This window comes from Diabrotica virgifera, chromosome 2, assembly GCF_917563875.1.
Source record: "Diabrotica virgifera virgifera chromosome 2, PGI_DIABVI_V3a".
In the NCBI taxonomy this organism is placed as follows: Eukaryota; Metazoa; Arthropoda; class Insecta; order Coleoptera; family Chrysomelidae; genus Diabrotica; species Diabrotica virgifera.
Window position 1 is genome coordinate 207,650,865 of NC_065444.1, and position 12,643 is coordinate 207,663,507.

At 34.4% G+C, this 12,643-nt stretch overlaps 1 long non-coding RNA gene across 1 annotated transcript; it reads left to right on the plus strand.

Annotated features, from left to right (window-relative positions):
• Window positions 1–4,315: 4,315 nt before the first annotated feature.
• LOC126880695 (uncharacterized) lies at window positions 4,316–4,812 on the plus strand. Its single transcript, XR_007696684.1, has 2 exons — window positions 4,316–4,597; window positions 4,674–4,812. It is a non-coding gene; the product is annotated as an uncharacterized LOC126880695 (long non-coding RNA).
• The last annotated feature ends 7,831 nt before the right edge of the window (window positions 4,813–12,643 follow it).

Genomic DNA, 12,643 nt, shown 5'->3' on the forward strand with positions numbered 1-12,643 from the left:
GGTGTGACTTTTTTCTGAACATTATGTGGACTATATAGAACAATTTGGTGTTGGAGGATAACTTTCACTTTGGATGTCTGGGTTTGGGTCTAACTATACGCTGTGAGCTCGTACGTAGAGGGGATATTTACAAATTCGCGAACGCCAGTAGTGACAAGTTTGTAAACGTTTACCGGAAATTTGACATAAATGTCAAAGTGATTAATTTAAAATTAAAATTAAAAGCATTAATTATAAACAATATTAGTTGGTCAAAGCTGTGGTATATATTTTTACCTTAAATATACTTACGTTTTAAATACTGAATTTAAGTTTTTTTAATGTTCCGTAATATCTAATTATAAATAATCTATTATAATCTTAGCGCCATCTACACGATTATTGTCAAAGTATCCGAAGTAAGAAATTGATATTTTATCAATAGAACGTCAAAATGATTAGAAAAATCTTTAAAAAATCGATTACAATTTAATTACTTTTTTGCGTTGTAAATATTAAACGATAACAATTAAATAATAAATTTAAAAATTACCGGTAAAAGTTGAATTAGTAACCGCTAGGAGCGACACCAGCGAAGCTCAGAGCGTATACCATACTAATAGTAAAAGAAAGCCTGTAAAGACCGCGTCCCACCATCAAATAATTTGATCAAACTGGTTTGAGCCTTAGAATATAAAAAACAGGAAGGAGTCTTTCATATATCAACAACACCTTAAATTTCTAGCGGAACCGGCCATCTTGAACGTCTGTGGATGACTCATAAGTTTTTGACAAGGAGGTAGAAGGTGTTTGTGTATTGGATCAGCTGTGTGCATAGGCGTACCATCTGGTAAAGCTCCTGTATATGCAATCAATTAACTGAAGTTATTAGTATAATAAAATGTTAGTTAACTGACTTTTCAACAAAATATTATATTAATACGTATTTTCTCTTGATCTGTAGCTGTTTGTTTAACATCAAAGATGTAATAAAATCGTTAAGAATTTCTTTTCTTCCCTCTTTCAAAGGTACGTCACTGGAGATAGAAAGCAAATCTGACAGCTGATCGCCATTTGCAACCTCCTTCCTGGTTCGTAGTCATTTCGCATTGTACTCCTTCCTGATTTATTTTATATTCTAAGGTTTGAGCAAACTGAAAGTGACAGTTAGTGACGTCACATCCTGAGTGTTCATTGTGGATAATGATGAAAAATTTTAATTTTAAATAAAGTACAAACAAGTTAGACAACTCAATACAAAAAATTTGATCAAACTAGACTGATAGTGAGAGCACAGATTTTTAGAATTTCATAAAAACTGCAATTGTGACGTCACTTTACTTCCTCAAGTACGTCAAGTTTGCTCAAACTGTTTGATCAAATTATTTGATGGTGAGACGCGGCCTATATTTACTACAAAATGCAATACTAATATACAAATACGTACCACTTAAAAAATGAAAAAAAATGTATTTGCAAATAGTGATCACATTGTATTTTATATTGATATATATACCTATGTCAAAGATATTAAATTATTTAAAAATGACACTATACTGATAAAACTTTCATATGCCATTTTAAATATTTCGAAAATTATTAATTTTGGACCTATAAAACCTTACACAAACTCTACATGTTTTTAAAAAATAGATTCAAAAATTATTTGTAAACATTTTTTTATCGGCATAGTAATATTACACCAATTCTCTTGGTAGACCGCAAGCTATAGCAGAAACACGATGGTAGACCGCATAATAGCACCCATTTTTCTAAGTAATTATACATTTGAATATAAAGGAATGCACACAGCTGTTATAATTTGATCTAAATGGAAAATAGTATGTAGGTATAATAAAGAATGGCGGTACAGAGCCCAATTTCAGAAATATGTTAGTATGTGGAAATTACTCTATAACTAAATAGAATATTGAAAAAAGGAGCCTGTACCGCCATTAAGAAAGACAAAAAATACACTTTCTTCAAATAAACTTTTTTATCCCGTGCCTAGATTTTGGGTCACATTGGAACTACTAAAAATCAATTTTTTTATAACAAGAAATCGAACGTCACTGACTTGGCAACATGTTGCGCCTATGTGTATAAAAATGATTGTTTTTGATAGTATAAACGTCACTGTCAGTGTCGAATTACCGACGCACTGTTGCCTCACTTTTGAAAGTTCGCAGAAATTTCGCAATCTTGGACCGCGTTTGTTGCTACCTTTTGATCGCTACTGTGCACTCTTAAATACATTTTTTGGTCTTCAACTACTTGTAACACACTTTGGTTGCCTTTTCATCTTTTGTGAGGGACAATAAAATGTCTCGCATCAATTTTACACTTCTCTCAGAAACATCATTAGCAAGTCTAATATTTTTTAAAAAGTTCATTGTTGTGATAGAAAAATGTGTTGTTTTTTTTAACGAGAATAATTTTCATAGTTAGATACTCAAGATATCTTGAAAAAGACTAATAAACATGAAAAGTGAGTAATTTATGATATTTTAATCCCCATAATCAACTTATCATGGCCTGTAATATTTTTTTCTGAATATACCTATATATAAAATAACCAGTAGCGTAGCCAGGAATTGGCTTTGGGGGCCCACCGCGGGGTGCTCGACCCTTGCCATTGGCCAACTTAGGGTTGGAGTCTGTTCATCAATTGTAATCGCTCGAAGCGCTTGAGACGATTTTCTGGTATCTGATTGACGTCTTTGTCTGGCAGCGAGACTAAACTTCTTCCCAGAAGAAGGTGAGCGGGAGCATGCCCCGCTAACTCTAATAAAAAACATGTAATCGTATTTATTTTCCTTCCGTTTAGTCAGAGGCGCTGATGTCGGCATTGTGATTGGTGGAACATGACTTTTGACAAATCCTGCGCTATCTGTGAATCTGTAATCTGTGTTCGTGTTCGTTCGTTCGTTGTCGTTCACTTATTTTATATGGTCATGGTCATAGAAAAAAGTGTTGTGTGATTTGGTAGAATGCGATCTTACTCTTTAAAAAACATGTCACGTATTTCAGCGCCATCTCAGCACCTGGTTAAATGGAAGGATACTACAAATCTGGCCTCCACATAAGTGGTCTGTAGCTTCGACATGATAGGTGTGAAATTTAAAACGCTCTTGTTGTTGATTGGATAGGAAGGGTGCCACAATCTAGCCTCCATGTTAGGTACGTAGCCTCCATACGGTACTTCCAATATTTAATATTTTATTCAATTGGACAATAAAGGTAAAACACAAACAACTTTTGTTTCTTACTTATTTATTTATAAAATAATGTGACATTTTACATAGAAATACGAGTATTTAATTTGGATTAAATAAATGTTTACTTGTTGAACTTTTCCACCGTCTGCACACAACAGCTGAACCGGCTGAACGGAGCCATTAGACCTAACAACAAAACGCGAAATAAAGTGTGTATTTTAAAACTGTTGGATAAACAGTACCTACAATCAGAAAAACTTACCTTTAAAAAGATACACGATTACAAAATAACAAAAATATCAAAAAACACGACTGAATATCAGCTTTTTATGGTGACACAAAAAACACATCACATAACCGACCATATAAAATAACTCAACGACAACGAAAACGAACGAACGAACACGAACACAGATTACAGATTCACAGATAGCGCAGGATTTGTCAAAAGTCATGTTCCACCAATCACAATGCCGACATCAGCGCCTCTGACTAAACGGAAGGAAAATAAATACGATTACATGTTTTTTATTAGAGTTAGCGGGGCATGGTCATGGTCGGTTATGTGATGTGTTTGGTGTTTGTGTTTAGTTTGTGTCACCATAAAAAGCTGATATTCAGTCGTGTTTTTTGATATTTTTATTATTTCATAATCGAGTACCTTTTTAAAGGTAAGTTTTTCTGATTGTAGGTACTGTTTATCCAACAGTTTTAAAATACACATTTTATTTCGCGTTTTGTTGTTGGGTCTAATGGCCGATCAGCTGTTGTGTGCAGCCGGTAAATTCAACAAGTAAACATATATTTAATCGAAATTAAATACTCATATTTCGATGTAAAATGTCACATTATTGTATAAATAAATAATTAAGAAACAAAAGTTGTTTGTGTTTTACCTTTATTGTCCACTTGAATAAAATAATATTAAATATTGGAAGTACCGTATGGAGGCTATGGTGTACCTAGCGTGGAGGCTAGGTAACGCTACCCTTCCTATCCAATCAACAGCAAGAACGTTTAAAATTTCACACCTATCATGTCGAAGCTACAGACCACTTATGTGGAGGCCAGATTTGTAGTATCCTTCCAATTTTCCAGGTGCTGAACATGCCCCGAGAACTCTAATAAAAAACATGTAATCGTATTTATTTTCCTTCCATTTTGCCAGAGGCGCTGATGTCGGCATTGTGATTGGTGGAACATGACTTTTGACAAATCCTGCGCTATCTGTGAATCTGTGTTCAGTGTTCGTGTTCGTTCGTTCGTTGTCGTTCAGTTATTTTCATGTTATTTTATATGGTCGGTTATGTGTTGTGTTTGTGTCACCATAAAAAGCTGATATTCATGCAGTCGTGTTTTTTGATATTTTTGTTATTTTGTAATCGTGTATCTTTTTAAAGGTAAGTTTTTCTGATTGTAGGTACTGTTTCTCCAACAGTTTTAAAATACACACTTTATTTCGCGTTTTGTTGTTAGGTCTAATGGCTCCGTTCAGCTGTTGTGTGCAGACGGTGGAAAAGTTCAACAAGTAAACATTTATTTAATCCAAATTAAATACTCATATTTCTATGTAAAATGTCACATTATTTTATAAATAAATAAGTAAGAAACAAAAGTTGTTTGTGTTTTACCTTTATTCTCCAATTGAATAAAATATTAAATATTGGAAGTACCGTATGGAGGCTATCTGTGTACCTAGCATGGAGGCTAGATTATGGCACCCTTTCTATCCAATCAACAACAAGAGCGTTTAAAATTTCACACCTATCATGTCGAAGCTACAGACCACTTATGTGGAGGCCAGATTTGTAGTATCCTTCCATTTAACCAGGTGCTGAGATGGCGCTGAAATACGTGACATGTTTTTTAAAGAGTAAGATCGCATTCTACCAAATCACACAACACTTTTTTCTATGGTGCTGAAATACGTGACATATTTTTTGAAGGGTAAGATCGCATTCTACCAAATCACACAACACTTTTTTCTATGAGCGGGAGTCAAAGGATTCAACTGATCAGGAGAGGATGTCAGAGGGCATAAAGGACGTGAATTGAGAATTGATTCGACCTGAACCAGTACCGTGTTAAACTCTTCTATATTTAAATGAGCTTCTCCCACAACCCTCTTAAAATGAAATTTAAAACTTTTAACCCCAGCCTCCCAGATGCCTCCGAAATTTGGCGCTCTGGAAGGTATGAAATGCCAATCTATTCTTTGCTCAGTAAAGTAATTATTGAATTCTTCCGAGATCGCTTGATTTTTAAGAAAACTATTAAGACTTAGTAATTCTTTCTTCGCCCCTACATATGTCTTGCCATTGTCCGAATAAACCTTACTTGGTTTCCCACGTCTGCTCACAAATCGTCGAAAAGTAGCTAGAAAACAAGCAGTGGTCAGATCGGATGTAACTTCTAGGTGTACAGCCTTCGTCGATAAACATACGAATATACATACATAGCTCTTTATCAATTTAGAACCTCTGGTCAATCGATCTTTCAACAAAAACGGACCAGCGAAATCTGTTCCTATGTTGATGAAAGGTAAATATTGTGTGATTCGTGTAGCTGGTAACTCTCCCATAATGTAATTACCAGGTATAGGTTTTGCTCTAATACATGATATACAGTTCCTGACAATTCCCTTGCAAATATTACGTCCGGATATGGGCCAAAATATTTCTCTAATCGAAGCCAACAACATAGTTGGACCGCAATGCATTAATCGCTGATGCTCAGCTATTAATATTAAACGTGTTAATACATGTTTAGGTGACAAAATTATCGGATATTTTTTGTCGTATTCGTAGGTTGACTTCTGCAACCGGCCACCCACTCGAATAATACCATCCTTTAAAAATGGGTTCAAAGATAATAAGTTACTATTGCGTTTCAATCTTAAACCCTTACTTAATCTCTCAAAATCTTCAGGAAAAGACTCCCTTTGTGACAAGGTTACTAACATGTCAAGTGCCCCTTGTAATTCATTGCTGCTAAATATGCCTACTCTTTTTTCCTTATCGCATGAATCTTTTGCCCTTAGCCTTAATTGACAATTGAATATAAATCTCGCAATATATGCTGTTACTCGAATAAGTTTATTTAAATTTGAAAACCGTGTGAACAAATTAAAATTGTCGATTAGTATTGAGTGATGAGCAATAGACTTTTGTTCTGGTAAATCTTCAAATTTTAGAATTTTACTGGATATAAATTCTTTTAAGTCATTTGTAGCTAGCCAACCGGAACCATTCCACCACAAATTTGAAATAAGTATCTCATCAACGCTCATACCCCTGGAGACAAGATCCGCGGGATTTTGATCAGTTGCTACATAATACCAATCACTCACATCTGTTAGTTGTTGAATTTCATTAACGCGATTTGCTACAAATAATTTCCATTTACTAGCCGGACCTTTTATCCACGATAATGCTATCTGTGAATCTGAATAAAAATAACACTTATCAAACTTAATTTGTAAATCCTTTATTGTTCTTTGTGCCAGCTGTGCTAATAACAACGAAGCACATAGCTCTAGTCGTGGTATAGTTAGTAACGTTTTAACTGGTGCTACTCTAGATTTTGAACATAAAAGTTTTGATACATATTGACCTGATTGCACCTGGCACCTAATATATAAACAACACCCGTAAGCCTTTTGGCTTGCATCGCCAAATCCATGTAATTCTACAGATACATACGTTGACACTGTGACCATTCTGGGTATGGTAAGATCAGTAATCTTCACTAAATCGTCTTTGAATTTCAACCATACATTAACTACTTCTTCGGGAAGATTCTCATCCCATTCGAAATGCCCTTGCCATAGCGATCGCATTAATAATTTTAAAACTATCACGATAGGACCGAGTAGACCTAGAGGGTCAAAAATCTGTGAAATAGACGACAATATAACGCGTTTTGTGATAGCATGGTACGTTTTAAATACCGGTGAGGAATATTTTATTGAATCGGATTCAGAGTCCCATAATATCCCTAATGTCTTGTTCATCTCTCCATTGTTTATATTTAAAATGCTTGATTCTAGGCTCGTATCTACTTGAAACCTTGTCAATAATCGAATGGTGGGCTACAACAACGTTGTAAGCGACAGATTGGGTCAAAGTGAGGTTTTAATGCAACATTATTGTATATCCAATGACCAATGCGAGCATCTTTCAATCAGGCTAAAAACATTTTACCTTCCCCGAGTTTTTCGTACCGCAATATTGGTATCCGTATTGTCATAAATGACTTGTCAATAAGTTTTTTCCATCTCCTGAATAATCTTAATTCTGTCGCTTACAACATTGTTGTAGCCCACCATTCAATCGTCTTTTGTTACATAGCCATTTTCTGAGTTGGAATCCTGCACTCGCTAGAATTGGTGTCACTTGTGCCTGTAAATCCAATAATTCCTGCTCGCTATCTGCTCCTTCTAGATAATCATCCATATAGAACGATCTTTTTGTTGACTCACTCGCCTTAGGATTGCTTATTTCATGTTCACTCGCTAATTGTGTTAAACATCGTACAGCTAAATAAGGAGCTGAAGCCGTGTCGTAGGTCACTGTGTTCAGCTGATAACATTTTAAGTCATCGGCTGCATTTTCTCTCCAAAAAATATTCTTTGTAGTTTACGTTGTTCGGGAGCTACGAGAATCATTCGATACATCTTTGAGTCATAACAATATGTCATTTGAGTCATACATCTTTGAGTCATCTCTGCAGTCATAACAAATTGATACTTTCGAAATCTGAGAACTATCGAAAAAAGATCATCCTGCAAGGTCGGCCCCACCCATTGTACCTCATTAAGAGACAGACCGGATTCCGATTTCATTGAAGCATCAAATACCACTCGAACGCGTGTAGTTTTACTGGCTTCCCGAACAACTGCATGATGAGCCATATAGTAAGACAATTGTTGCTCTCCTTCGTCCTCAACCACGCTCATAAGATTGTAAATATTCTTGCATGAACCTATCATAATCACGTTTTAGTTCTGGGTTTTTTAAGAGCCTACTCTCTTGTGAGAAATATCGTTTTAAAGCACTCTTAAGGCCGCGTCTCACCATCAAATAATTTGATCAAACAGTTTGAGCAAACTTGACGTACTTGAGGAAGTACGTCAAAGTGACGTCACAATTGCAGTTTTTTTGAAATTCTAAAAATCTGTGCTCTCACTATCAGTCTAGTTTGATCAAATTTTTTGTATTGAGTTGTCTAACTTGTTTGTACTTTATTTAAAATTAAAATTTTTCATTATTATCCACAATGAACACTCAGGATGTGACGTCACTAACTCTCACTTTCAGTTTGCTCAAACCAGTTTGATCAAATTATTTGATCGTGGGACGCGGCCTTTACGTGAATCACCCAGATCTGCCAAATTTTCCTTGAATGGAATTGAAACAATGAATTTATTGTCATCTGCTCGCTTGAGTGTGTCTTTGAAATAAGTCTCGCAATATTGGTCTTCTTCTGAAAGGAACGTTTTTACACTAGAATGAACGTCTTCTATCTCCCAGAATTTCAATAATATTTTATCAACAGCCTGCTCTTGGCTCAATTCGCTGGAAAAATTATTAGCATACCTTTCTACCTGGCTAGACGTTGAACTAATCGCACCGCCCAAGATCCATTTTAATTTTGTCTCTTGTAGAACAACTTTACTATCTTCTATAATTGAATCCTGTCTAATTGTAATATTTCCCAGAATACGGATGATCCTATTAACAGATCAATTTCTCTCGCTCGATTGTAAGTAACATCAGCTAATTTAATATCTTTTGGTATTTTTAAAATATTTTTATTAAATGAAGTCGTAGGTAACCTGTCGGTAATATTTTCTAAAACTAAACAGTCAATAACTGAATTGAAATCGCTTGTACAAGAAGATATATTTAACTTCACTCGATTGTTTAGCTTTGATATCGCTTGCCCTACTCCTACAATTTTAAAATTAACCAGCTCCATACTTATATTTAATTTTTCACAAAATCTCCTTGTTATGAAGTTGCTTTGTGACCCATTGTCTAATAGCGCCCTACACTCATGTACTTTGCCTTGACTGTCTTGGATATTGACTAAGGCCGTTGACAGCAGCACTTGTGATGTCATACTTTTCTCGCTAAAACAAGTGTGACTACTTTCCACTTGTGTATTGTTTTGATTTTCACTTGTATTTTGTATCGCTCGATTGTCATTATTACTGGTTCTAGCATTATCGCTAGATTGTTTAGAATTATTATTTTCCCTCGTATTATCGCTAGATGCCCTTGTATCCCTAAAATTATCGACATGCAGAAGACTGTTATGGCGACCTCCGCAAGCTTTACAATCTGAATGTCTACAATCCCTAATTTCATGGTTGGGTCTTAAACAATTCTTACATAGATTTAATTTAATAATTTAATTTAGAGCGTATGCGCTCTGAGCTTCGCTGGTGGCGCTCCTAGCGGATTACTAATTCAACTTTCACCGGTAATTTTTAAATTTATTATTTAATTGTTATGGCTTAACATTTACAACGCAAAAATGTAATTAAATTGTAATCGATTTTTTTAAAGATTTTGCTAATCATTTTGACGTTCTATTGATAAAATATGAATTTCGTACTTTGGATACTTTCACAATTATCGTGTAGATGACGCTAAGATTTTTAGATTAAATTATAATTACATATTACGGAACATTAAAAAAACTTAAATTCAGTATTTAAAACGTAAGTATATTTAAGGTAAAAATGTATACGCTGTGAGCTCGTAGGTAGAGGGGATAATTACAAATTCGCGAGCGCCAGTAGTGACAAGTTTGTAAACCTTTACTGGAAATTTGCTTTTTGACGTTCTGCATTAAGAGTTGCATATTATAGCTTTTAAATGTCTCACGAAAGTTGTTGTATTAAAGAGTGTCGAAATACTGGTTACAATAGTAACTGTGTATTCTACAACTTTCCTGTCGCTAAGCGTGATTCAACGACAAAAATGGATTGATGCAATTAGAAAAAAGTAAGTAAACACAATTTTAATTTTAAAACGGTAGAAAAATTTGAGCTAAAGGATCAGTTAGCACACTCTCGAATTTTGACGGTTTCAATTTTACAATCCAATCCTGAAACAAAATTTGAATGCGTAAAGATAACGACCAATCACAGCAAACATTAGTTCATCAGTTCATTAAACTCTCATGCAAAAATCAGACTGGTTTTTATCACCAACTGGACATTTCAATGAGTGGAACACGAAGAGCATGTCAAATGACAGGAATCATGTTGGTTAGTAATAGCAGTCTGATTTTTGCATGAGAGTTTAATGAAAGGGTAACAAATCAATTGGATGTTCTGCCCGACAAAATAAATGGGACGTTTTCGTAATTTTACGTTCCAAATAATAAAACTGTTCCACAATTAAAACTTCCCCTGTTCCAGTGTTCCCATACGTCAAAGTTTGCCCGACTAGACACCGTTAAGCTATTAACAAATTTTCAGCTTGCTATTATAATCAACTTTTTTTTGGTACGCGGAATCCAGGCCTATTTAAAATACAGTAGTGTGTAAAAGAAACGGGCACACTACTATATTGCAAACAAAATACACTACTATATTTATTAAAAGCGTGTCTAATGCCCGGTTGCACCAACAGATCTTAAGCTTAAGTCGAGAATATCATAAGAATTAATACAATATAATTATAATATATTACAATAAGAATACCATAATATAATAATAGATATAATTGATAATAAGGTAAAAATCTAAAATTATGGTGCAACGTAAGTGATACTCAAGGAGGCCCTATCTATAAGTAGAGCTTAGCTAAGCTAGAGCTTAAGATCTGTTGGTGCAACCAGGCATAAAATCATCAAATTCTTAGCTTAGACTGAATATAACCCATCTATAACCATACATAAGGATAAAGGAACAATATTATAACAGAGCAACCATCGAATAACAAAAAATATTTTTTTAAACCATCGAGTAATAAAAAAAACTTTTTTATTACTAAATGAGAGCAACTTAATAAGCACTTATCTAAATTCTCGGAAAGTATCCTAGTGTCTTTATCGTATTCTCTTAACACATCATAAATGTTCAGAATTTGAAAAAATCGCATAATATGGACCACATAGATAAAAATATCTTAAAGTCCGGAAGCTGCCAGCCACTTTGAATTAAAAAGCATTCCCGGAACTACTTTATGACTATAGTTGCAAAAGGGCAGTTCATATAATAAATAATATTTTCTGGCATTTTTGTTTAGATTGTTTGGAATATTAGAATTTATAGAAACATCTGAATCATTACTATTTAATTTTTTGAATTTATTTTCGTTTTAAAAAAATATTATCATCAGTGGCCTGCTTTTGGCCGCCTTTGTGCGATGCACACTTTGCACACATGGTAGCGGCGCGCGGCGGCCCTGTTCACATTCATATAGTAATACAAGATACACATACCATTTTAGAAACTTAATTATAAATTTAGCTGAGAATTGCTCAGTATATATCTAAGTTTCATAAATGCTCCTCTTGCAATTGCTATCCGAGTTTTAATTTCTTCATCAGGATTTAGTGTCTCGTTTATCTAACATCCTAATATTTAAAATGGTTAACTTTTGTAATCCGTTCATTGTTGACAATTAGTTGCATAGGGCCGACGCGTCATGACGTCTTGTTTACTAACCACAAGTAACCTTGTGTTTGATGTATTTATGCCAAGTTCGTAATGGAGTCATTGAACAAAAATCATTAGATAGATAGTCTTAAATTGGTACATTCATATATGTATAAATAAACGCACTCTCAGTATTATTAATTGTTTATTTTTAAAGTACAATTTCTACGAAACACCTACCACTCGTTAAGAATTTATTACTTCGGTGTTTCGTCTCGATGTTTTTAATTTGTGCAATTTTATGTGGTTTTAAATATGTACTTCTCCAAAAATTGTTTGATAGTCAATAGGATTTCCACTAGTATGTATCTTGTCCCTATTTTTTTTTTTATTTACACAAATAAACCCGCATCAACCACTAAGGGTTATTAGCGGGGGGACATACACAAACAGTAAGATACATATTATTATATAAAAATGCTTTACAATCTGGTGTATTGTTTAGTCATTTTGAGATAATTTAATAAGGAGTTTAGGTTTGAAGTCAGTACACTTTTAATATTGTCACTAAGAGCACACGCGATCCTTTCTTTCTGGTACACTGGACACTCGATAATTATATGTTTCACTGTCAGTTGCGTGTTGCAATTGGTACACATCGGAGCGGCCTCCTTGTTGAAGATATGCTTGTGTGTTAGTAACGTATGTCCTATCCGGAGTCGGTTGATGATGACTTGGTCTTTTCTATTACCTACTTGGTAACATGAGTTTAGTTCCTACTTGACTTAGGCATTCTTTTAGTTTGTTGTTAGTCTGATCCCAAGTAGTT